This window comes from Triticum dicoccoides, chromosome 7B, assembly GCF_002162155.2.
Source record: "Triticum dicoccoides isolate Atlit2015 ecotype Zavitan chromosome 7B, WEW_v2.0, whole genome shotgun sequence".
NCBI classification, from domain to species: Eukaryota; Viridiplantae; Streptophyta; class Magnoliopsida; order Poales; family Poaceae; genus Triticum; species Triticum dicoccoides.
This window is the reverse complement of record NC_041393.1, coordinates 252,382,014-252,409,957: the sequence shown is the minus strand read 5'-3', so window position 1 is coordinate 252,409,957 and position 27,944 is coordinate 252,382,014.

Here is a 27,944-nt window from a genome sequence, read left to right as displayed (position 1 = left end):
GGAGGTACTTGATGGCATGTAGGTCATCACCGCGGGCCATGTGGATATGGAGAAGAAAGTCTTCAATCCATACTGCGGGATCTGTGGTGCCATCGTATGATTCAATGTTCATGGGTTTAAACCCTTCTGGGAACTGGTGCTCCATAACTTCATCGGTGAAGCATAGAGGGTGTGCGGCTCCTCTGTATCGGGCGACGTCACGACGCAGTTCAGATGGAGTGCGTATGCGGTTTTTGGCCCATGTGAGGTTGTATTTATCGCGCCAGGCTTGATGGCCATCTTCTCGCGCTGGTGCATGCCCTTGTGATCCATAAATTGATCTGGTATGGTCGGTTCTATTGTCCAGGTCCTAGTGCAAGTCACGCGTGCGTCGTGCGACTGCTATTTCTCTGACTCTAGGGCGAGGTGGTGTAGGTTGGTGTTTAGCTTGGGTTGCCGCTCTGTCCTGACCACGAGGTGGTCAGTCAGGTCCGTCAGCTGTGTTACGCACTATTGGTATAGGCTCTGGGACCTCCTCGTCGAATTGGAAGAGCAGCATGCGCTTTGGGTAACTCTTAGTTGGGCGCTCGAGGCCGTATTCCTCGGCTGCCAGGACATTACTCCATCTGCTATTGAGTAAATCCTAATCGGCTTGAAGTTGATGTCGTTTCTTTTTTAGGCTTCTAGTTGTGGCTATTAGCCGCCGCTTGAAGCGCTCTTGTTCGAGGGGGTCTTCTGGTACAATGAAGTATTCATCGTCCAGGCTCTCATCCTCTTCGGAGGTCGGTAGGTAGTTACTATCCTTCGAGCCCTCATCGCTGATAGAATCATCGGGGTTGACTTGCCCCTCCGCCCAATCATCATGTTTGGATGTTGGTTCGATAGGGGCTTATTGGTCTTTGGTGTTATCCGGAGTATTGTTATCTCCAGTGCCGGTATTGTTGTCTCTTTCTTGGCGTTGTTTAGAGCGACACCGCTGACGATGATGCATTGGTGGTGCCACAGGAGAATTATCCTCGACTGGGTCCTTCCCACCTTCGCCGTCATCCTCTTGGGGTATGTCCACCATATACACGTCATATGTGGAACTAGTCGTCCAGCGTCCGGCAGGCGGTGGGTTCTGGCTTTGCTCTTCTCAAGCATCGTCGTACATGCCGTCGATGTCCTCGGAAGTGTAATCGTGCATGTCGGTTAAGTCCTCGATAGTGGCTATGAAGTGGGTTGTGGGTGGGATGTAAAATTCCCTGCTCTCAGCCCCTAGTGCGGGTTGGGCATAGTTTGGCGGTGATCCTTCTGTAATGGCGAGAGATCGCAGTAAGTCCAGAGCCTCGTTTAGAGTGGGGTCTGGACAGGGAAGCGAGAATCCGTGGAGCGGGGCGGGACAAGAGTTCCCTAGCCGAGCTCGTATAACATGGACCTCTAGAGTTCAGAGCTGGTACACGGAGGTGAGTGATACGTCTCCAACATATCTATAATTTTTTATTGTTCCATGCTATTATATTACCCGTTTTGGATGTTTATGGGCTTTACTTTACACCTTTATATCATTTTTGGGACTAACCTACTAACCGGAGGCCCAACCTGAATTGCTGTTTTTTTGCCTATTTCAGTGTTTCGAAGGAAAGGAATATCAAACGGAGTCCAAAAGGAATGAAACCTTCGGGAGCAATCTTTTTGGAACAAACGTGATCCAGGGGACTTGGAGTGGACGTCAAGCAACAGAGGAGGCGGCCACGAGGGTGCCCAGCACACCCCATAGGGTTGGGCGTGCCCCCCACCCTCGTGGGCCCCTCGAGCATCCACTGACCTACTTCTTTCTCCTATATATACCCACGTACCCCGAGAACATCAGAACAGACCATGAAAACCTAATTCCGCCGCCGCAACCTTCTGTATCGGCGAGATCCCATCTTGGAGCCTTCATCGGCGCTCCGTCAGAGGGGGAATCGACCACGGAGGGCATCTACATCATCTCCAAGGCCTCTCCGATGAGTTGTGAGTAGTTTACCACAGACCTTTGGGTCCATAGTTATTAGTTAGATGGCTTTTTCTCTCTCTTTGAATCTCAATACAAAGTTCTCCTCGATCTTCTTGGCGATCTATTTGATGTAACTCTTTTTGCGGTGTGTTTGTCAAGATCCGATGAATTGTTGGTTTATGATCAAGTTTATCTATGAGAAATATTTGAATCTCCTCTGAATTCTTTTATGTGTGGTTAAGTTATCTTTGCAAGTCTCATCGAATTATCAGTTTGGTTTGGCCGACTAGATTGATCTTTCTTGCAATGGGAGAAGTGCTTAGCTTTGGGTTCAATCTTCCGATGTCCTTTCCCAGTGACAGCAGTGGCAGCAAGGCACATGTTGTATTGTTGCCATCGAGGATAAAAAGATGGGGTTTATATCATATTGCATGAGTTTATCGCTCTACATCATGTCATCTATCTTAATGCATTACTCTGTTCTTCATGAACTTAATACTCTAGATGCAGGCAGGAGTCGGTCGATGTGTGGAGTAATAGTAGTAGATGCAGGAAGGAGTCGGTCTACTTGTCACGGACGTGATGCCTATATACATGATCATGCCTAGATAATCTTATAACTATGTGCTTTTCTATCAATGGCTCGGCAGTAATTTGTTCACCCACCGTAATACTTATGCTATATTGAGAGAAACCACCAGTGAAACCTATGGCCCCCGGCTCTATCTTTTATTATATAAGTTTTCCATCTAATTTTATTTGCATCTTTACTTTTCCAATCTATATCATAAAAATACCACAAATATTTATCTTATCTTATTATCTCTATCAGATCTCACTTTCGCAAGTGGTTGTCAAGGGATTGACAACCCCTTTATTGCGTTGGTTGCGAGGTTCTTGTTTGTTTGTGTAGGTGTGTGGGAGTTTTGAGGAGCCTCGTACTGGATTGATACCTTGGTTCTCAAAAACTGAGGGAAATACTTATGCTACTTTGCTGCATCACCCTTTCCTCTTCAAGGAAAACCAACGCAAGCTCAAGACATAGCAAGAAGGATTTCTGGCGCCGTTGCCGGGGAGGTCTTCACTCAAGTCAAGACATACCAAGTACCCATCACAAATTTATCTCCCTCACATTACAATATTTGCCATTTGCCTCTCGTTTTCCTCTCCCCCACTTCACCCTTGCCGTTTTATTCACCCTCTCTTTCCCAATCTCCTCTCTCTTTCGCTTACCTTTTTGTTTGCTTGTGTGTTGGATTGCTTGTCGAGATGGCGCAAGATAATACCAAGTTGTGTGATTTTTCCAATACCAATAATAATGATTTCCTTAGTACTTCGATTGCTCCTCTTAATGATGTTGAGTCTTGTGAAATCAACGCTGCTTTGCCGAATCTTGTTATGAAAGATCAATTCTCCGGCCTTCCTAGTGAAGATGCCGCTACACATCTAAACAACTTTGTTGATTGTGTGAGATGCAAAAGAAGAAAGATACGGATAATGATATTGTTAAATTGAAGTTATTTCCGAATTCACTTAGAGATCGTGCTAAAGTTTGGTTTTCATCTTTGCCTAAAAATAGTATTGATTCATGGAATAAGTGCAAAGATGCTTTTATCTCTAAGTATTTTCCTCCCGCTAAGATCATCTCTCTTAGGAACGATATTATGAATTTTAAACAACTTGATGATGAGCATGTGGCCCAATCTTGGGAAAGAATAAAATTGATGATTCGCAATTGCCCTACTCATGGTTTGAATTTATGGATCATCATACAAAAAAATTATGCCGGATTGAATTTTGCTTCTAGAAATCTTTTAGATTCGTCCGCGAGAGGCACTTTTTATGGAAATCACCTTAGGATAAGCTACTAAACTCCTTGATAATATTATGGCTAATTATTCTCAATGGCACACCGAAAGATCTACTAGTAAAAAAGTGCATGCTATAGAAGAAATTAATGTTTTGAGTGGAAAGATGGATGAACTTATGAAATTGTTTGCTACTAAGAGTGCTCCTATTGATCCCAATGATATGCCTTTGTCTTCTTTGATTGAGAATAATAATGAATCTATGGATGTGAATTTTGTTGGTAGGAATAATTTTGGTAACAATGCTTATAGGGGAAACTTTAATCCTAGACCGTTCCCTTGTAATTCCTCTAATAATCATGGAAATACAATACTTCTTATGGTAATTTTAATAAGATGCCTTCTGATTTTGAGAATAGTGTTAAAGAATTTATGATCTCTTAAAAGAATTTCAATGCTTTGCTTGAAGAAAAATTGCTTAAAGTTGATGATTTGGCTAGGAACGTTGATAGACTTTCGCTTGATGTTGATTCTTTGAAACTTAGATCTACTCCTCCTAAGCATGATATCAATGAGTCTCTCAAAGCCATGAGAATTTCCATTGATGAGTGCAAAGAAAGAACCGCTAGATTGCGTGCTAAGAAAGATTGCTTTGTAAAAGCGTGTTCTTCTAGTTTCCATGAAAATAATGATGAAGATCTAAAAGTTATTGATGTGTCCCCTATTAAATCTTTGTTTTGCAATATGAATCTTAATAATGATGGGACTGGAGATGATTCAACTTTAGTTAAAAGGCATCCCAACGATTCGGAGTTTCTAGATTTTGATGCTAAATTTGGTAAAAGTGGGATTGGAGAGGTCAAGACTTTAAATAGCATTGAACCCACTATCTTGAATTTCAAGGAATTTAATTATGATAATTGTTCTTTAATAGATTGTATTTCCTTGTTATAATCCGTGTTGAATTCTCCTCATGCTTACTGTCAAAATAAAGCTTTTACCAAACATATTATTGATGCCTTGATGCAATCTTATGAGGAAAATTTTAATTTGGAAGTTTCTATACCTAGAAAACTTTATGATGAGTGGGAACCAACTATAAAGATTAAAATTAAAGATCATGAGTGCTATGCTTTGTGTGATTTGGGTGCTAGTGTTTCCACGATTCCGAAAACTTTATGTGATATTCTAGGTTTCCATGATTTTGATGATTGCTCTTTAAATTTGCACCTTGCGAATTCCACCATTAGGAAACCTATGGAAAGGATCAAAGATGTTCTTATTTTTGCAAATAGGAACTATGTGCCCGTAGATTTTATCGTTCTTGATATAGATTGCAATCATTCATGTCCTATTATTCTTGGTAGACCTTTCCTTAGAATGATTGGTGCAACTATTGATATGACGGAAGGGAATATTAGATTCCAATTTCCATTAAGGAAAGGCATGGAGCACTTTCCAAGAAAGAAAGTCAAATTACCTTATGAATCTATCATGCGAGCTACTTATGAATTGAGTGCCAAAGATGGCACCACTTAGATCTATCCTTAGTTTTATGCCTAGCTAGGGGCGTTAAACAATAACGCTAGTTGGGAGGCAACCCAATTTTATTTGTGTTTTTTGTTTTTGCTTCTGTTTAGTAATAAAATTTTCATCTAGCTTCTGTTTAGATGATTTTTCATGTTTTAGTTAGTGTTTGTGCCAAGTAGAACCTATAGGATAACCTACGGTGATAGTTAATTTAATTCTGCTAAAAACAGAAACTTTGCGCGCATGCAATTTTTTTTAGTAATTCACAGAAACATGCTTTTGCGTTTATTCTTTTTTAGATCAATAGACAAATTTCCCGGGACTTCCTATTTTTGTAGGATTTTTACAGTTCTAGAAGTATTCGAGAGTTACAGATTGCTACAGACTGTTCTGTTTTTGACATATTCTGTTTTTCGTGTGTTATCTGCTTATTTTGATGCATATATGGCTAGTATCGGTGGGTATGAACCATAGACAAGTTGGAATACAGTAGGTTTAACACCAATATAAATAAAGAATGAGTTCATTACAGTACCTTATGTGGTGGTTTTTCTTTCTTGCACTAACGGAGCTTATGAGATTTCCTGTTGAGTTTTGTGTTGTGAAGTTTTCAAGTTTTGGGTAAAGATTTGATGGACTATGGAATAAGGAGTGGCAAGAGCCTAAGCTTGGGGATGCCCATGTCACCCCAGTATCTTCAAGTATAACCAAAAGCCTAAGCTTGGGGATGCCCCGGAAGGCATCCCCTCTTTCGTCATCGTCTATCGGTAACTTTACTTGGAGCTATATTTTTATTCGCCACATGATATGTGTTTTGCTTGGAGCGTCTTGTATGATATTAGCCTTTGCCTTTTATATTACCACAATCATACTTGCTGTACACACCTTTTGGGAGAAGCCCACTTGATTTAGAATTTATTAGAATACTCTATGTGCTTCACTTATATCTTTTGAGCTAGATAGTTTTTGCTCTAGTGCTTCACTTATATCTTTTAGAGCACGACAGTGGTTTAATTTTGTAGAAATTGTTGATCTCTCATGCTTCACTTATATTATTTTGAGAGTCTCTTAGAACAGAATGGTATATTATGGTTATAAAATTGGTCCTAGAATGATGGGCATCCAAGTTGGGTATAATAAAAACTATCATAAAAGTGAATTGGATGCTATGATCAATTTGATACTTGATAATTGTTTTGAGATATAGAGGTGGTAATAATAGAGCCATGCTAGTTGGGTGATTATGAATTTGAAGAATACTTGTGTTGAAGTTTGTGATTCCCGTAGCATGCACGTATGGTGAACCGCTTTGTGATGAAGTTGGAGCACAATTTTATTTATTGATTGTCTTCCTTATGAGTGGCGGTCGAGGATGAGCGATGTTATTTTCCTACCAATCTATCCCCCTAGGATCATGCACTTAGTACTTTGTTTTCAATGACTTGTAGATTTTTGCAATATGTATATGAGTTCTTTATGACTAATATTGAGTCCATGGATTATACGCACTCTCACCCTTCCACCATTGCTAGCCTCTCTTGTGTCGCGCAACTTTCGCCAGTACCATACACCCACCATATACCTTCCTCAAAACAGCCACCATATCTACCTATTATGGCATTTCCATAGCCTTTCCGAGATATATTGCCATGCAATTGTCCACCATTCCGTTTATATGACACGCATCATCATTGTCATATTGCTCTTTGCATGATCATGTAGTTGACATCGTATTTGTGGCAAGGCCACCTTCATCATACATGTCACTCTTGATTCATTGCTTATCCCGGTACACCGCCAGAGGCATTCATATAGAGTCATATCTTGTTCTAAGTATCGAGTTGTAATCTTGAGTTATAAGTAAATAAAAGTGTGATGATCTTCATAATTAGAGCATTGTCCCAGTGAGGAAAGGATGATGGAGACTATGATTCCCCCACAAGTCGGGATGAGACTTCAGACTTTACAAAAAAAGAGGCCAAAGAGCCCACCAAAAAAGGAAGGCCAAATAAAAAATTGATAGAAAAAGAGAGAAGGGACAATGCTACTATCCTTTTTACCACACTTGTGCTTCAAACTAGCACCATGATCTTCATGATAGAGAGCCTCCTATGTTGTCACTTCCATATACTAGTGGTATTTTTTTCATTATAGAACTTTGCTTGTATATTCCAATGATGGGATTCCTCAAAATGCCCTAGGTCTTCGTGAGCAAGCGAGTTGGATGCACACCCACTTAGTTTCTTTTGTTGAGCTTTCATACATTTATAGCTCTAGTGCATCCGTTGCATGGGAATCCCTACTCACTCACATTAATATCTATTAATGGGTATCTCCATAGCTTGTTGATACGCCTAGTCGATGTGAGACTATCTTCTCCTTTTTTGTCTTCTCCACAACCACCATTCTATTCCACATATAGTGCTATGTCCATGGCTCACGCTCATGTATTGTGTGAAAGTTGAAAAAGTTTGAGATTACTAAAGTCTAAAATAATTGCTTGGCTTGTCATCGGGGTTGTGCATGATTAAATACTTTGTGTGATGTAGATAGAGCAACAGCTAGACTATATGATTTTGTAGGGATAACTTTCTTTAGCCATGTTATTTTGAGAAGACATGATTGCTTCATTAGTATGCTTGAAGTATTACTATTCCTTATGTTAATATGAACTTTTATTTTGAATCATTTGGATCTGAACATTCATGCCACAATAAAGAAAATTACATTGAGAATTATGCTAGATAGCATTCCACATCAAACATTCTGTTTTTATCATTTACCTACTCGAGGACGAGCAAGAATTAAGCTTGGGGATGCTTGATACGTATCCAACGTATCTATAATTTTTGATTGTTCCATGCTATTATATTACCTGTTTTGGATGTTTATGGGCTTTACTTTCCATTTTTATATCATTTTTGGGACTAACCTACTAACCGGAGGCCTAGCCCGAATTGCTATTTTTTTGCCTATTTCAGTGTTTCGAAGGAAAGTAATATCAAATGGAGTCCAAACGGAATGAAACCTTCGGGAGCGTTCTTTTTGGAACAAAAACGTGATCCAGGGGACTTGGAGTGGACGTCAAGCAACAGAGGATGCGGCCATGAAGGTGCCCGGCACGCCCCTAGGGGTGGGCGCGTCCCCCACACTCGTGGGCCCCTCGAGCATCCACCGACCTACTTCTTCCTCCTATATATACCCATTTACTCCGAGAACATCAGAACAGACCACGAAAACCTAATTCCACCGCCGCAACCTTCTGTATCCGCGAGATCCCATCTTGGAGCCTTTGTCGGTGCTCCGTCGGAGGGGGAATCAACCATGGAGGGCCTCTACATCATCTCCAAGGCCTCTCCGATGAGTTGTGAGTAGTTTACCACAGACCTTCGGGTCCATAGTTATTAGCTAGATGGCTTCTTCTCTCTCTTTGAATCTCAATACAAAGTTCTCCTCAATCTTCTTGGAGATATATTCGATATAACTCTTTTTGCGGTGTGTTTGTCGTGATCCGATGAATTGTGGGTCTATGACCAAGTTTGTCTATGAGAAATATTTGAATCTTCTCTAAATTCTTTTATGTATGATTAAGTTATCTTTGCAAGTCTCTTCGAATTATCAGTTTGGTTTGGCCTACTAGATTGATCTTTCTTGCAATGGGAGAAGTGCTTAGCTTTGGGTTCAATCTTGCAGTGTCCTTTCCCAGTGACAGCAGGGGCAGCAAGGCACGTGTTGTATTGTTGCCATCGAGGATAAAAATATGGGGTTTATATCATATTGCATGAGTTTATCCCTCTACATCATGTCATCTTTCTTAATGTGTTACTCTATTCTTCATGAACCTAATACTCTAGATGCAGACAGGAGTCGGTTGATGTGTGGAGTAATAGTAGTAGATGCAGGCAGGAGTCGGTCTACTTGTCATGGACGTGATGCCTATATACATGATCACGCCTAGATAATCTCATATCTATGCGCTTTTCGATAAATTGCTCGATAGTAATTTGTTCACCCACCATAATACTTATGCTATTTTGAGAGAAGCCACTAGTGAAACCTATGGCCCTCGGGTCTATCTTTTATCATATAAGTTTTCCATCTACTTTTATTTGCATCTTTACTTTTCCAATCTATATCACAAAAATACCAAAAATATTTATCTTATCTTATTATCTCTATCGGATCTCACTTTTGCAAGTGGCCGTGAAGGGATTGACAACCCATTTATTGCGTTGGTTGCGAGGTTCTTGTTTGTTTGTGTAGGTGCATAGGACTTTTGAGGAGCCTCCTACTGGATTGATACCTTGATTCTCAAAAACTGAGGGAAATACTTATGCTACTTTGCTGCATCACCCTTTCCTCTTCAAGGAAAACCAACACAAGCTCAAGACGTAGCAGTGAGTCTGGCTCGATGAGGATAGAGGGAGCCTGGAGTGATTCCAGGCTGGCCGATGAAACGATCCCCTCCGTATCTCCGGTGTTGAGCTCTATAGCTGCGGAGAGTCCAGCGGGCTCTATACTCCCATCTTTGGACTCGGCGAGGAGTTCCGGATATGAGGCCGGAGCTGCGGTTGAGGCCGCGAACCCTTGGAAGATCAAGTCTCCTCGGGTATCAGCGACGTAGTTTAGGTTTCTAAAACTGATCTGATGACCAGGGACATAGCTGTCGATCTACTCTAGATGGCCAATCAAATTGGCACGCAGTGCAAAGCCGCCGAATACAAAGATTTGGCCGGGGAGAAAAGTCTCCCTCAGGGCGGTATTGTTGTACATGATTGGTGGAGCCATCGAGCCTTCTGGTGACGACACAGTGGAACTCTCAATGAAAGCACAAATGTCGGTGTCAAAACCGACAGATCTCGGGTAGGGGGTCCCAAACTGTGCGCCTAAGGATCGAAGGTAACGAGGAGGCAGGGGACACGATGTTTACCCAGGTTCGGGCCCTCTTAATGGAGGTAATACCCTACTTCCTGCTTGATTCACGTTGATGAATATAGGGGTTACAAGAGTTTATCTACCTTGAGATCGTAATGGCTAAACTCTAGATGTCTAGCATGTATGATTGTGATTGCCCCTATGGACTAAAACCTCCAGTTTATATAGACGCCGGAGGGATCTAGGGTTGTACAAAGTCGGTTACAGAGAAAGGAAGGTACACGATACGAACACCAAGCTTGCCATCCACGCAAAGGAGAGTCCCATCCAGACACGAGGAAGGTTCTTCTATCTCGGATCCTCATGACCCATCAGTCCGGCTCATATCGCATAGCCCGAACACCCGAGGACCCCTTAGTCCAGGACTCCCTCAATTGTGACAAACACGTATCATCACAGAAGTGTGTTTTTGTAGTGTATCTTTTGAGCAAGGCAATTGCTCTAGGGCTTCACTTATATCTTTTAGAGCATGGCGGTGGTTATATTTTAAAGAAATAGTTGCACTCTCATGCTTCACTTATATCTTTTTGAGAGTCTAATAAATAGTAATGGCAATATGCACGGGTTATGAAATTGGTTCAAATAGGATAGGTATTCAAGAGGGATATAATAAAAACTTTCATGTAGATCACTGAATATGATAAGTTTGATTCCTTGCAATAGTTTTGAGATATAGAGATGGTGATATCGGGGGTTTTACTAGTGAATGATTGTGTTTTAGTAAGATTATTGGTGTTAAGGTTTCTGATTCCCGAAGCATGCGCGTATAGTCTCCTGTTATGCTAAGAAGTTGGAGCACGATTTATTATTGAGTGTCTTCCTTTGCGTGAAGGTCGGGGGCGCGTGATGGTTAACTCCTACCAACCCCCCCCCCCCTAGGAGCATAAGTAGTAGTAATTTGCTTTGAGGGCTAATAGACTTTCACAACAAATATGTGAGTTCTTTATGACTAATGTGACTCCATGGATTATACGCATTCTCACCTTTCCGCAATTTGCTAGCCTCTTCGATACCATGCATTGCCCTTCTCACCTCAATAGTTGGTGCAAACTTGCCAGTGCATCCAAACCCCATGATATGATATGCTCTATCACACATAAGCCTCCTTATATCTTCCTCAAAACAGCCACCATACCTACCTATCATGGCATTTCCATAGCCATTCCAAGATATATTGCCATGCAACTTCCATCGTTCCATTAGTATGAAATACATCATCATTATTATATTGCTTTGCATGATCATATAACTGTCATAGTATTTGTGTCTCAGCCACCAATCAGAGTCATGTATCTCCGGGAATATAAAAAACGGTTTTCGGCCAGATCTAGAGGGTGCAAAAACAGAAGAGAACATAGAGGGAGATCAAATCTCGGAAGGGCTCCCGCCCCTCCGCCGCCATGGAGGCCATGGTACAGAGGGGAAACTCTCCTCCCATCTAGGGGGGAGGCCAAGGAAGAATATGAAGGAGGGGAGCTCTCTCCCCCTCTCTCCCGGCGGCGCCGGAAAGCCGTCGGGGCAATCATCATGTGATGGTGATTTACTCCAACAACTCCATCATATTCACCAACAACTCCATCACCTTCCCCCATCTATATTTAGTGGTCCAGTCTCCCGCAACCAGCTGTACCCTCTACTTGAACATGGTGCTTTGTGCTTCATACTATTATCCAGTGATATGTTGCCATCCTATGATGTTTGAGTAAATTTTTTTTGTCCTATCGATAATTGGTGAATTGCTATGGTTAGTTAAATTTGCTTTTGGTTATGTTTCTGTCCTTTGGTGCCCATCATATGAGAGCTAGTGTGGATCACACCATAGGGTTAGTTGTATGTTGATACGACTATGCATTGGAGGGCAAGGGTGACATCAACTTTAGCCTAAACATAGAAATTGATAAATACAGGATTGAACGAGGGACCAATATACATCTTAATGCTATAGTTGGGTTTTACCTTAATGAACGTTCGTAGTTGCAGATGCTTGCTAATAGTTCCAATCATAACTGCATAGAATTTCAAGTAAGGGCCGACATGCTAGGAGTAGCCTCTCCCACATAAAAACTTGCTATCGGTCTAGCAACGTAGTCAATTGCTAAGGGACAATTCCACAAATCCTACCACCACCAAACCACACTTCTTTTACTAAACTTAATTGTTTCTTTATTTAAACAGCACCTAACTTTTATTTCCACATTCTTTATTATCTTGCAGACCTATCCACACCTACAAAGTACTTCTAGTTTTATTCTTGTTCTAGGTAAAGCAAATGATAAGCGTGTGTAGAGTTGTATTGGTAGTTGATAGAACTTGAGGGAATATTTGTTCTACCTTTAGTTCCTCGTTGATTTCAACATCTTATTTATCGAAAAAGACTACAAACGATTCCCTATACTTGTGGTTATCAAGACCTTTTTCTGACGCCGTTCCCGAGGAGCAATAGCGTGGGGTGAATATTCTCATGTGTGCTTGTTTTCTTTATCACTAAGTAGACTTTGTTTTCTGCTCTTGTTTTATATCTTTAGTTATGGGTAGGAAACGAAAAATACCAAACAAAATTTGTTGTACCTGCTAAACCAATGGTTGAAGAACCGCCCAAAATCTATCATGCTGCTAAAGCTTTTTACTTTGATCATCTTTGTTCCCTACGTGCTCGTGATGAAACCCCAACTAGCTTAGTTGAGGGAAAATAATTAGATGGACATGCTCATTTTGTGTGGCGTTGCTTATCTCAAAAAGGGAATCTTTTACGGCCTCAAATTAATTGTTTGCAATGCTATGCTTGGAATTTATGTGAAATACAAGATTTTACTTGTTGTTCTGAAGACCCTAAGAAACACCTTCCCTACCAATGTGAGTTTAGTGATCATGGAATCGTATCTTCTTATGCTAATGGTGTTTATAATTACTATGACATTGAACAAATTGAAGAATTTGTTGCTTTTAATGGTGCTTATGGAATTGCTTCTTTGATTGAAAAGTATGATGCCACTCTTTACAAATCTGAATTTTTTTTGCCATACTTAAATATTGCTATGAAAACTATGCTTCTGATGCTTATGTTAAAGAATATATTGAGGAATTTATTGCTTTCCAAGAAGAGATTAACATTTTGCAAGAGTCCATGGAAGAAGGAATTGATGAAACTATGAGCTCAGTGGATGAAAAAGATGACGAGGAGAGCGAAGAACAAAAGGAGGAAGATTGGATTATCTACCCATGCCCACCTTCTAATGATAGTAACTCTTCAACTCATACATTATTTAATGCCCATTCGTTCTTACCGAAGGATGAATGCTAGGATAATTGCTATAATCCCTCAGATTCGTTTGAAATATCCGTTTTTGATTAACTTGATGCTTGCTATACTTGTGGACATGATGCCAATATTAATGATGCTTTTGGAGATGAACTTGCTATAGTTCCTTATGTTAAGAATGAAATTGTTGCTATTGCACCCACACATGATAGTCCTATTATCTTTTTGAATTCTCCAAACTACACTATATCAAAGAAGTTTGCACTTATTAAGGATTACATTGATGGGTTGCCTTTTACCGTTGCATATGATAATTTTGATGAAAATATTATGCATGTGATTTCTGCTCCTAGTTTCAATTATTATGAGCGAGGAACTACATCTCCATTTCTTTATGTTTCCAACACGATGAAATTGCAAGAAACTGCTTTTGCTATCTATTGGCCTTTACTTGATGTGCATAAATTGTTCTTTTATGACATGCCGATGCATAGGAAGAGAGTTAGACTTTGTTATTGCATGATATATGTTGCTTTGTGGTCACTACTAAATTATAAATCATTGTTAATTAAAATTGGCTTTGATATACCTTGGGATCCAGGTGGATCCATTACTTGAGCACTTTATGCTTAGCTTAATGGCTTTAAAGAAAGCGCTACCAGGGAGACAACTCAGAAGTTTTAGAGAGTTATTCATTTCTATTGAGTTCTTTTATAAAGTTGAAAAATAAAAAAATATAGAGGGGAACTTAAAACTTTACAAAAGGAAAAGTGAAAGTGAGAAGGACGAGCACTGTGGAAGCGGGAGCATGCCTTGAACTTTGTTCATGCCCATGGAAACTTTGTGAATCTTGAATTAAAGAAATTTTCAACAAAAATAATTATCCCCTTGTACAAATCCATTGTATTATAAAAATAATGTTCCAAGATTTTCCTTTACGATGATTATATTGTTTGTTGGGTATGTGCGGTGCAAAAACAGAAACTTTGGTTGTAGTGCATGATTTTACATTTTTTACTAGAACGTCAAAAGTTTCTGAAATTTTTACGCAATATTTCTATGCAAAATTTTCATTTTTTCCTACTTTTTCAGAATTTTTGGAATTACAGAAGTATGGTCAAAGTTCAGATTACTATAGACTGTCTTGTCTTTGATAGATTCTGTTTTTGATGCATTGTTTTGCTTGTTTTGATGAAACTATCAATTTTATCGGTGGTATGAGCCATAGAGAAGTTATAATACAGTAGCTACAATGCAAAATTAAATATGAATTGGTTTGCAACAGTACTCAATGTAGTAATTTGTTTTATTATACTAATGGATCTCACCAGTTTTCTGTTAAGTTTTGTGTGGATGAAGTGTTCAAAGATTGAGGAGGTCTCGATATAAGGAGAAGGAGGAGAGGCAAGAGTTCAAGTTTGGCGATGCCCAAGGCACCCCAAGTAAATATTCAAGGAGACTCAAGCGTCTAAGCTTGGGGATGCCCCGGAAGGCATCTCATCTTTTTTCAACAAGTATCGGTATGTTTTCGTTTTTGTTTCGTTCATCTGATATGTGTAAATCTTGGATTGTATTTTGTGTTTAGTTTTCATTTTTTTCCTTTATGCACCATGCTGGTATGGGATAGTCCATGGTTGGTTTAGAGAATGCTCACTGCAGTTCACTTTTATCTTTCGAGTATGGCTTTATAGAATGCTTCATGTGCTTCACTTATAGCATTTAAAGTATGGATTGCATGTTTCTCTTCATATAGAAAATCGTTCTTTGTAGAATGATCTTTTGCTTCACTTATACTTGTTAGAGCATGGTAGTTTTTAGAAAGAATTAAAATCTCTTGCTTCACTTATATCAATTTAGAGAGTCAACGGGAGTTGGTCAATTGCATGGTTAGTCATAAAATCCTACATAAAACTTGTGGATCACTGAACATTATATGTTTGATACCTTACAATAGTTTTGCGATATAGAGATGATAATATGTGGGAGGTACAAGTAAATGGTTGTGGTTAGCAAGAATATTGGTGTTAAGGTTTGTGATTCCTTATGCAAGCACGAAGGTCAATAGTTATGCAATGAAATTACATCCTACTTGTGGTGCATTATTCAGTGTTAGTTATGCTTAATGCTCGTTTATGAGAAATTTTTTCTTAGTTGGTTGCTTCTCAATCTAATTGATAGCCTCCATTTGTACTAAGCGGGAATGCTGCTTGTGCATCCAACTCCTTAAACCCAAAGTTGTTCCATATGAGTCCACCATACCTACCTATATGCGGTATTTCCGTGTCGTTCTAAGTAAGTTTGTATGTGACAACTTTAATTTTCAAAATGAATTTCCTTTTTGTGTGCCCGTACCGCTCATGAAGCGATAGGGGGTGGCCAATATTTTTCATGCTAGATGTGTTATTCTCAAGATGAATGTTTATGCACTTGTCATTGCACGAGAGTATGGCGGTAATAGGGATGCTCAATCCCACAATGAATCAAAAATAATAACAACAAAATTCCTTGCAAAGTGTTGGTATGGAAGGCACCCGTGGATACAACTAGCCATGGATTGTGAAAGAATGGTGGGAAGAAAATAAATTTTATTTTATGTTTGGGAGCCGCATATGATATATCTAGCATGGAAAGTGTTGGGAATTACTCGGTCGTTTCCATTGACTAGAAAAGCGTGCCTCTCAAAATATTTTTATCTCTCAATTTAAGCTTTGAGCTCTGGCACTTCTACAAATCTCTGCTTCCTTTTGTGTAGGGCCTATCTATTTATTTTTATGCAATTTTTTTATTTGAGTATCCATCTTCTCTTATAAAGCACCAACTAGGGAGCAGTATGATCATACTTGTGCATTGGATGTAGCTAATATTCGAGTGTGTTTCGTGAATGGATCAATGATTGAGCATGATGGGCTAGGGATAGCATTCTTTAGCGTTGATATTTTGAAAGACACGATCGTTTGTTGGGATGCCTGCGTATTAATGTCTGATATATATATATATATGTATATATATATTATATATATTGTGTGTGTGTGTGCGTTATTATTGCTCGCTAGTTAATTATGCCATTGATATGAGTGAATATAATTTCTAAGAGTTATCATTTGCATGGATAGTTATGATCTTTGCTGAAAACTTGGATACTATATAAGCTAATGTACGGATACAAGAACAAAAGAGTTCATAAATTTTTTCTTAATCACTTTGAGTTTATCAACTGAATTGCTTAAGGACAAGCAATGAGTTAAGCTTGGGGGAGTTGATACATCTCCGTCGTATGTATTTTTCCAAACATTTTTGCTCTTGTTTTGGACTCCAATTTTCATGATTTGAATGAAACTAACTCAAGCTGACGTTGTTTTCAGCAGAAGTGCCATGGTGTTGTTTTTGTACAGAAATAAAAGTTCTCAGAATTGGACAAAACCTTTTGGGGATTTTTATGGAATAAATAAAAAAATACTAGAGCAATCATCCATCAGAGGGGACTCACCGGTTGCCCATAAGGCACTAGGGCGCGCCCTAGTACCTTGTGGGGCCCACGTGGCCCGTTGACCCTAATCTCAAGCCTATAAATTCCTATTTCTCGAGAAAAAATAAAAGAAGAAGTTTTACAATATGGAGTTGCCGCCACCTCCTGCTCTTGATTGGGAAGTCAGATTTGGTGTCTGTTTGGAGCTCCGGAGAGGGGAATTCATCCCCATCATCATCACCAACCCTTCTTCATCACCAATTTCATGATGCTCCCCACTGGGAGTGAGTAATTCCTTCGTAGGCTTGCTGGATGGTGATGGGGTTGGATGATATTTGTCATGTAATCGAGTCAATTTGTTAGGGCTTGATCCCTAGTATCCACTATGTTCTGAGATTGATGTTGCTATGACTTTGCTATGCTTAATGCTTGTCACTAGGGCCCACGTGCCATGATTTCAGATCTGAACCCTTTATGCTTTCATGAATATATTTGAGTTCTTGATCCTATCTTATAAGTTATACTCACCTATTACGTGTTATGATCCGCATACCCCAAGGTAACAATAATTGGGATTCTTCCCGGTGAATACCGTAGCGAGGAGTTCATGTATTCACTATGTGTTAATGCTTTGTTCCGGTTCTCTATTAAAAGAAGGCCTTAATATCCCTTAGTTTCCTTATTGACCCTGCTGCCACGGGAGGGTAGGACAAAAGATGGCATGCATGTTCTTATTATAAGCACACACACACACACACACACACACACGAAGACACACACACACACATATATATATATATATATATATATACTGAATACATTTCCACATTACATTGATGAAGTGGAGCTATTGTGCATCGCTCTAGGTTGTGACTATTACATGCTAAATGTCATCCAACACAAATATCCATCACTCTTCCAATGCCTATGCTTTTTGCATATTCGTCTTTCCTAAGTTACTTTTGCTGTTGCTGCTATTACAATCGCTACAAAACTATATTGTTACTATTACCATTACTGTTGCTACTGTTACCACTTCTATCAAGAATTACCATATTACCGTGCTACCGATCACTCTGCTGCGGGCATTTAGTTCTTTGAGTGTGGTTGAATTGATAACTCAACTACTAATACTCGTGAATATTCTTTGACTCCTCTTCTATCAAATCAATGAATATGGGTTGAATACTCTACCCTCGAAAACTGTTGCGATCCCCTATACTTGTGGGTTATCAATGCACACCCACTTAGTTTTCAATTTGAGCTTTCATACAATTATAGCTCTTAGTGCATCTGTTCCATGGCAATCCTACTCCTCGCATTGACATCAATTGATGGTCATCTCCATAGCCCGTTGATTAGCCACGTCGATGTAAGACGTTCTTCCTTTTTTGTCTTCTCCATATTAATCTTTACCACTGCATTCTATTCCACCCATAGTGCTATATCCATGTTTTGCACTCATGTATTGTGTGGGGTTGAAAAAGTTGAAATGCGTTAAAACGTACGAACCAATTGCTTGGCTGACACCGGGGTAGTACATGATTTATTCCTTGTGTTCAGAAGATGAAGCATCACAAAGCTATATGATTTTACAGGGTTAGCATTCTTTAGCATTTATATTTTCAAAGGCATGATTGTTTTTGGGTAGGCCTGAGTACTAATGTCTTTATGTCCAATTATAGACTATTTCTTTGAATCATTCGGATCTAAATATTCATACCATAAAAGAAATATTACACATCAAAAATTATGTTTTTACCATTTACGTAATCGAGGACGAGCAGGGATAAAGCTTGGGGATGATTGATATGTCTCCAACATATCTATAATTTTTTATTATTCCATGCTATTATAGTGTCAATCTTGGATGTTTTATATGCAACTTTATATCATTTTTGGGGACTAACATATTAACCTAGTGCCCCGTGCCAGTTGCTATTTTTTTGCTTGTTTTTGGCTTTTCTGAAAATCAATATCAAACAAAGTTCCAAGGAAGAAAAGACTTAAGATTAATTTTTCTCGACCAGAAGGGACCCACGAAGGTTCCGGAGAAGACCAGAAGAGTCACGAGGGAGCGATAAGCTTAGGGGGCGCACCCCCCAAGCTTGTGGGCCCCACGTAGCACCTCTAGACCGATTTCCACCTCTATAAATTACCAAATATTCCCATTATACTAGAGAGCCACCCGAAACACTTTTTCCGCCGCCGCAAGTTTCTCTTCTTCCGCAATCTCATTGGCCTTTTCGAGCATTCTGTCGAAGGGGGAATTGATCACGGAGGGCTTCTACATCATCCTTTCTACCCTTCCAATGATGCGTGAGTAGTTTACCACAGACATACATGTCGATAGCTAGTAGCTTAGATGGATTCTTATCTCTCTTTGCTCTTCAATACAATGTTCTCCTCGATGTTCTTGGAGTTATATGCGATGTAATATTCTTTTGCGATGTGTTTGTTGGTGTGGGTGTACTAGAATAGGGGTACTCTAGTACCCCGAACCTGTGCACGGGCAGTTGCAGCACCCCGCGGCAAGGCTTGCCGGGCGAACGCCAAGATCCCCCAAGGTTCCCTTGGAGCCATCCAAGAACAAAGTATTTAAGCTAAGGAGACAAGGCCCCGGCAAGAGGAGCTTGCCGGGAAGGCCAACCAAGGCGCTCCAAGGAACTTGCCGCGACGCGCCACGCGCTCCGGCAAGGCAACAAGGCCCCGGCAAGAGGAGCTTGCCGGGAAGACTAAACAAGGTACCCCGAGGCCCGGTGAGCGACAAGCTTCTGGACCCGACAAGATAACAACAGCGGCAAGGCGCTTGCCGCGGCAGGCGGCCACTCTGTGCCCACGCTCCAGCGCATCCACCAACGTGTCGCTCTGGGGGCCTCTCCGGGCGCGCGTGGCGGGAGGCTGTGTAGCCAGCGGTGCGCAGTGGCATGCGAAGCTGACAAGATCGCCATCGTGGCGAACGGTGGCGCCCCTAACGGTCCTTTTCTGCACTGTTCGGGTGACTCAGACGGGCATTTAATGACCTTGTCCCCTGCCGTCAGGGTTAGGTAGGGTGCACTGTACAAGTAACTGTATCAACTACCTCGCTTTTTACGATTTTACCCTCCTCTGCGTTGCCACCTGTCGGTGACCCCTTTAGCGTATAAAAGGAGGCCCATGCGCAACGTAGAGGGGGTTCGGACAGTTCGCTCCGATTCATTCGTAGCCCAGAAAACATCACGCTCTCTCTCTCGAGAGCAAGAACACCAGATAATACAACCAGACAAGCAGCAGTAGGAGTGTTATCTCTCCGGAGAGCTCCGAAGTTGGGTAAACTGCTCGTGTGCCTCGCCTCGATCTGCTCTTCGTGCGATCTCCGCCCCCCGCCGAACCGAAAGGGGCCCGGTCCGCCGGCCCCATAGGTGTTCGTGGATCAGTTTCCCCCGACATCTTTGGCGCGCCAGGTAGGGGGTGTCAAGATTGTGTGAACCTGATCCGGCGTTCACACGAGCTAGATCTTTATTCCCTTCATCAACATGCCACCGAAGAAGAAGACTTTGGCGGCAGCCGCTCCGTCCACGTCACTTCCGCCACCGTGGAGCAAACGGGTGGTGGAATGGACGCCGGCGGAAGAAAGCACGTCGACGAGGAAGCTCATGATGCCGCCAGGTCCAAGAACAAGGCTGCACAAACATCGGCGACTGTACATGTTCCACGCCACTCTCAGGAGGCACAAGATCAACAGCGTCATGGCACTAGCAGTGCCATTCGCATGATAGGCCAAGACAAAGCTGATGGATCTCGGGGCGCTCAAGACCAGCATGCACGCCAGCATGCTGGCACGAGCGGGGCACGGTCGCCTGGACGGGATACTGCTCCTTCTAACATAGTTAGAAGTTCGAGCACGTCCCGCTCCTCGCGTCGTCCGCCACTGCCACCCACCACTCCAGCAGAAGCTTTGGCACGAGCTCAACTTCTCCTAGATTACCCTCCGACGTCGGACAAGATCGACGAATGGAGGGCCACCATTCAGAGTCTCATCGACTACGCCAACGGCGACACTCCACGGCGGCCGAGCGCGTCGCCGCCGCGGCAGGGTTGCCGGACGCGAGCCGGTGGCGATGAAACGGGCGGAGGTGCAACTACCATGCAATCACCGCCCCGAAGGCCAAGATCGCCGACTCGCCGGATCCACCTCGACAGCGACTCCACTGCATCGTCGGATCCACAAGCTCGTCGCGATCAGCGCCAGATTCTTCATGATCGACAACAAGAAGACGCTCGAACCCGCATCGAGCGCCGAAGAGAAGCGCGACGTCAATCTGACAAGCGCGCTGGGCCCTCTGTTGACATGCATGCGCCAGGGGAACCAGGCGATATGCCGTACGCGGTAGGTTGTCCTGCGTTCACTCGTGAGCTGCGGCAAGTCCAGTGGCCCAGCACAAAGAACTTCAAGCCAGACGTACCGGAGAAGTACGACGGCAAGACGCATCCGTCGGAGTTCCTCAGCATCTACACCATTGCGGTACAGGCTGCCGGGGGACGAGATGACAAGATCCTTGCCAACTACTTCCCGCTGGTGCTCAAGCCCAACGTCAGATCCTGGCTCATGCACTTGCCGGACAACTCCATATCCTCTTGGGCTGATCTGTGCCATCAGTTTGTCGGCGCCTTTACAGGCGGACACAAGCCTCATGGCCAGGAGAGTGATCTTCATCTGCTTGCCCAGAAGGAAGGAGAGCCCATGCGCAAGTACATTCAGAGATTCAGTAGTGTGCAGCACAACATCCCAGACGTCCACCCTGCCGTGGTGATCAGCGCGTTCCATCAGAACGTGCGGAATCGCAGGATGCGGGAGGAAATGGAGATGTGCAAGATCAGGGACGTCAGCGAGTTATATGCACTGGCCGACAAGTGTGCACGTGCTGAGGAAGGGAGGAGACTCCCCGGAGAGAATGTAGGAGCGAGAGGATCTGACAGTGAGGATGCTACCCCGCCAAGGAAAAACCGGCGGCGGAACAACAGAAGGAGGAAAGGCAAAGAGGTGCTAGTTGTTGAGCAGTCCGGCAACGGTGGTGGCGCCAAGGAAGCCAAAGCTGGTGACTCCGGCAAGGAGGTTGCCGCGGAGGTGGCGGTCACCGACAAGCAGGACGGCACCAACAAGCAATATTGCAAGATCCACCGCACCAAGGGCCATGATCTCCAGAACTGTAAGAAAGTCGAACAGCTTGTTGAGCAACAGAAAGCTGAATACGAGCGGCGCGATAAGGAGAAGGCCCAGGAAGGAGCTGGTGGATCTGGCAAGAAACGTCCCGGCCGAGGAGGACGCCGCGGCAAGGCCAAGCAGCGGCAAGGAGACAGACCTCCTCGCGGCCGCGACAAGGATGAAGATGACGACGACGATGAGGACATGGATGATGAGGAGACTGATGAGCAGGAGTTCCAGAAAGCCACAGAGGTCCTTTGCGTTGACGGTGGTGCTTCTCTGCATGCCTCGCACTGCCAGCTCAAGCAGTGGGTGCGGGAAGTTAATGCAGCAGAACCTCCCGTCGAGTCACGCAAGCCTCTGAAATGGTCCGGCACGCCTATCATCTTTGATATTGAGGACCACCCGAATCGCATAACTGCGGTCGGGTGCTTGCCGATGTTGGCTTCACCAACAATCCGCAACCTCAAGGTCACTAAGATGCTAGTTGACGGCGGGGCCGGCTTGAACCTGATCTCCTCCGCGGTGCTCCAGAAACTCCAGATCCCTGACAGCAAGCTCGAAGAGACCGGCACATTTCAAGGAATCAACCCGGGAAGGAGCAAGCCAAAGGGAAAGATCACGTTGCCGGTAACATTTGGCAGCGAGCTGAACTTCAGGACTGAGAGGGTCACGTTTGACGTTGCCGACTTTCCATTACCTTACAATGGAATCCTTGGCCGACCGGCACTCGCCAAGTTCATGGCAGCCTCTCACTACGCGTACAACGTACTGAAAATGCCAGGCCCGATAAGTGTCATCTCTGTCCCTGGCGACAAGAAGGATGCTCTTATCTGTGCCGACAAGATCTACCGGGAAGCAGCAGCCACAGCAGAACGCAGGACACTTGCCGCTGAAGCTCCCGGGGGGAAGAAGAAGACCAAGTCCGGCAAGAGCTCTGATGCCCACTCCGGCAAGCGCACCTCTTCGGAGTGCTGCGCTACCGTCGAGGACGCACCATCGAGCTCCACCGGCAAGTGTAAGAAGGCAATGGTAGCTCCACCTGAGACCAAGAAGGTGTCCGCCAAGGAGGGCGGCACTGGTGGTACCTTCACCATCAGCGCAACTCTTGACCCCAAATAGGAAAGCGCGCTCGTTGCTTTCCTGTGGGCGAATGTCGACGTGTTTGCGTGGCAACCGTCTGATATCCCCGGTGTTCCCAGGAAAGTAATTGAGCACCACCTTGTCGTCTGTCCTCATGCGCGGCCCGTCAAGCAGAGAGTCAGGAAGCAGGCAGTAGAGCGCCAAGAATTCATCGCAGAAGAAATCAAGAAGTTGGAAGCAGCAGGCCTTGTCAGAGGAGTACTCCATCCCACGTGGTTGGCCAATCCTGTTGTTGTGCGCAAGGCTAACGGGAAATGGAGACTTTGTATTGACTTCACTGATGTTAATAAAGCTTGTCCCAAAGACCCATTTCCCTTGCCGCGTATTGACCAGATTGTTGACTCCACAGCCGGATGTGATTTGCTTTCATTTCTTGATGCATACTCAGGATACCATCAAATCTTCATGGCAGAAGAAGATGAAGAGAAAACCGCATTTATCACCCCGTGTGGCACGTACTGCTTCGTACGGATGCCTTTCGGTTTGAAGAATGCTGGTTCAACATTCGCAAGGGTAGTCCACCATGCTTTTGAGCCGCAAATGCACAGAAATGTGGAAGCTTACATGGATGACATAGTGGTCAAGAGCAAGAACAAGGCGACCCTGATTAGAGATTTAGACGAGACATTTGCAAATCTGCGCAAGATCAACCTCAAGCTTAACCCCGAGAAGTGTGTGTTTGGAGTCCCTTCCGGCAAGCTTCTCGGGTTCTTCGTGTCTCAGCGGGGAATTGAAGCCAATCCCGACAAGATCAAAGCCATTGAGCAGATTGAAGCACCAAAGCGCGTCAAGGATGTACGAAGGCTTGCCGGTTGCGTGGCTGCTCTTAGCAGGTTTATCTCTAGATCTGCTGAGCGCGCCCTGCCATTTTTCAAAATTTTGAAAAAGTTAGGTCCAATGAAATGGACTCCGGAAGCGGAGGCTGTGCTGCAGGACTTGAAGAGATACCTGTCCTCCACTCCAACGCTTGTCGCACCTAAGCCGCAAGAGAAGTTGCTGCTGTATATAGCGGCAACCAATCAAGTGGTTAGTGCTGCGTTAGTTGCGGAGAGGGAGGCGGATGATGAGCCAGCAACCACGGCAGATCCATCCAGCGACAAGCAGGGAGGTTCGCCGACAAGCTCTGGTCCCGACAAACATGGGTTTGCGCAGGAGCATGATAAGATGCCAAAGGGAATGGTGCAGCGCCCAGTTTACTTTGTCAGTTCTCTTCTGCAGGGGGCTAGATCAAGGTACTCTGGTGTGCAGAAGTTGCTTTTCGGCCTCCTCATGGCCTCGAGAAAGCTGCGCCATTACTTCCAAGCACATGAGATCACAGTCATCACTCGCTTTCCGCTGAAGAGGATACTGCAAAATCCAGAAGCAACAGGCAGGATTGTCGAGTGGGCGCTGGAACTGTCAAGCTTTGGCCTCAAGTTTGAGAGCACTTCAACTATCCAAAGCAGAGCATTGGCAGAGTTCATAGCAGAGTGGACGCCAACCCCAGATGAAGAAATTCCAGAAACAAGCATCCCCGTCAAAGTGGCAAGCAAAGAGTGGATAATGTACTTTGATGGTGCCTTCTCGCTGCAAGGCGCCGGTGCAGGCGTGCTGCTTGTCGCACCCACCGGAGAGCACCTCAAGTACGTAGTCCAGATGCACTTTCCCAAAGAGCAAGCAACCAACAATACTGCAGAGTATGAAGGATTGCTTGCCGGTCTCAGAATCGCAGCAAACCTTGGGATCAAGAAGCTTATTGTCAGGGGTGACTCACAGCTTGTCGTCCGACAAGTGAACAAGAACTACCAGAGTCCGTTGATGGAAGCATATGTTGATGAAGTGAGGAAGCTAGAAGAGCACTTTGACGGCCTACAAATGGAGCATATCCCAAGAGCTCAGAATGATATTGTTGATGGCCTGTCAAAGTGCGCCGCACTAAAGTTACCTGTGGAACCAGGGATCTTTGTGCTTAAGTTGACTCAACCATCCATAACACCATCAACTGGACAAAGCAAGAAGAGGAAGTTGGTTTCTGGTGACTACTTTCCGGCAGAGCTCCCCGTAGTCGCTGCCAAGAAAGTCCCCAAGATCAACACCAAGGAGGCTGAGGGGCAGTCTGCTCTGGCAAGCCTTATGGTTTGTTTCGTTGAAGCAGACGCTCCCGACAAGTTTTGCTCCGGCAAGCTTGCCGGGGAACATCAAGCTCCGGTAGGTCCACAAGTCCTTGCCGTGGAAGCGGATGTTCCCGCAGCAGCAGATGCGCCTTTAGTCCTTGTTGTCGAGCCACAAGCTCCAGCATGGGCACAGCAGATTCTCCACTTCCTTCAGACAGGAGAACTTCCGGAAGAACAAGAATAAGCGGAAAGAGTAGCCCGGCAGTCAAGTATGTACCAGTTTGTCGATAGCATACTGTACAGAAGAAGACTCAACGGTGTGAAATTGAAGTGTATTCGCCGGGAAGATGGACAAAAGCTGTTGGCAGAGATACATGGAGGCATATGTGGCCACCACATTGGCGCAAGAGCACTTGCCGGCAAAGCTTTCCGGCAAGGTTTCTTTTGGCCGACAGCCCTCCAGGATGCAACTGCACAAGTAACCAAGTGTGAAGCGTGCCAGTTCCACTCCAAACAGATACATCAGCCAGCTCAAGCTCTCCAGACGATCCCTTTATCCTGGCCATTTTCGATCTGGGGGCTTGATATCCTCGGCCCCTTCCCCCGAGCTGTCGGGGGCTTTGAGTACTTGTACGTCGCAATCGACAAGTTTAGAAAGTGGTCGGAAGTGCAGCCAGTGAGGAAGGTGACAGCACAGTCAGCAGTCAAGTTCTTCAGGTCAATTGTTTGCCGTTTTGGGATCCCTAATAGGATCATCACCGACAACGGCACGCAATTCATGAGCCGCACCTTCATGCAGTACGTCCAAGACCTTGGCGCCAAGGTCTGCTTCGCTTCTGTTGCTCATCCAAGAAGCAACGGTCAAGCAGAGAGGGAAAATGCTGAAGTGCTGCGCGGGCTCAAGACTAGAACTTTCGACAGGCTGCACAGGTGCGGAAGGAACTGGATCGAGGAGCTGCCGGTGGTTCTCCTTTCGCTCTAGTCTATGGAGCAGAGGCAGTTCTCCCCACGGAACTCGTATACGGATCACCTCAAGTGCTCGCTTATGATGAGCTTGAGCAAGAACAGCTGCGGCAAGACGACGCGCTGCTCCTTGAGGAAGATCATCTTCAGGCTGCTGTACGAGTTGCTCGATACCAGCAAGCTTTGCGCCGCTATCATAGACGCAAAGTTAAAGCCAGAAGCTTCGAGGAAGGCGACCTTGTTCTTCGGCGCGTTCAGTCCGCCAAGAATTCCAACAAGTTGACGCCGAAGTGGGAAGGCCCTTATCGGGTGAGACGAGTCACAAGGCCTGGCGCTGTCCGCCTTGAGACCGAAGATGGCATTCCGGTGAGCAACTCCTGGAACATAGAACATCTTCGTAAGTTTTTCCCATAGGGTGCGGTTGCCGGAACCCCGTTCCGGCAACCACCTTTTGTACAAGTCTTGCCGCTGTTGCATGTAATCCTTTGTACAAAGCCGGGCGCAGATCCCGTGCATAAGTAAAACCCCATGTGCTCCGCACAACTTGTCCATTTCATGCATTAGTTCCTTTCTTGCATGCGATTATCTGACACTTTGTGCAGCACCTACATCCGGTAAGCAGTAACGAGCCAAAGAGCTCCATATTATTATTTTCTTTTCTTTCTCCTTTGTTTAAAGGAAAAGAAGGTTCTCTCGCACACAAGTTTGCCGGGGGGGGGGGAAGAGAAGATTGTGGTATGGGCCAGGCGTCGTTCAAGCAAATACTTGCCTTACCGGGAAGCAAATGACAGAAAAGCTAAGTTGCCAAAGTTTGAGCAATCACTTTTTAAATTTTTGAGTTATCTTCCTCGAACGACCCTGCTTTGTATGGAAAACCTGTGCGCGGAGGAACCAACTCGTGACTAGTTGCGCCCTTACTTTCTTTCGAGTCCGCTCAACAGCTTAAGCGTGCTGCATCTAGTCGCGACAAGGTTTCTTGTCGGAAGTAGCGCCGCCAGCAGGCTGCTGAAGTTCCGCACTCAGCGCTCGCGGCTCGGGCGCCTGCGCCGACAAGTTCCCTAGAAGCGTAGGGTAAAAACATACAAAGGAAGGAATCTAGTAGAGTAAATAACATAGCAATTGATAACAGAAATAAAGTTATATTACAAGATAACTTGTCGTAGCTCTAACAGACTGTTTTTATAACATGATTAGCAGCGACAAGGGAAAAGAAGAAATGGGCGGCCTAGTCTACATGTCCGCCCTCGACCCTCTTGATCTCGCTCACATTGTCCACAATGGGTGCGACAAGGGCCTTGAGTGCATCCAGATCGGCGTCAGGCGGCAAGGACCTGAGGACGTTGGTGAAGCTAAGGCCTGGATTGCGGAAGGCTACCTTCATCAGCACCTTCTGGAGAACCCCGGCGCAGATTTTGCGCGACTCGTCGGCCAGCTGCTTCGGGATCCTCTCCCGGAGCCGCTGGAGTGCCGTCGCCACACCCTTGAAGAACAGGCTGAGCTTGGCGCTGGGTTGAAGACTCTCGTCGGAAGGATACCCAAAGTCCTCCATCCCCAGCTGCGCCAGCTCCTCGTTGATGACTGCGGCAATGTTCACCAGACCCTCGG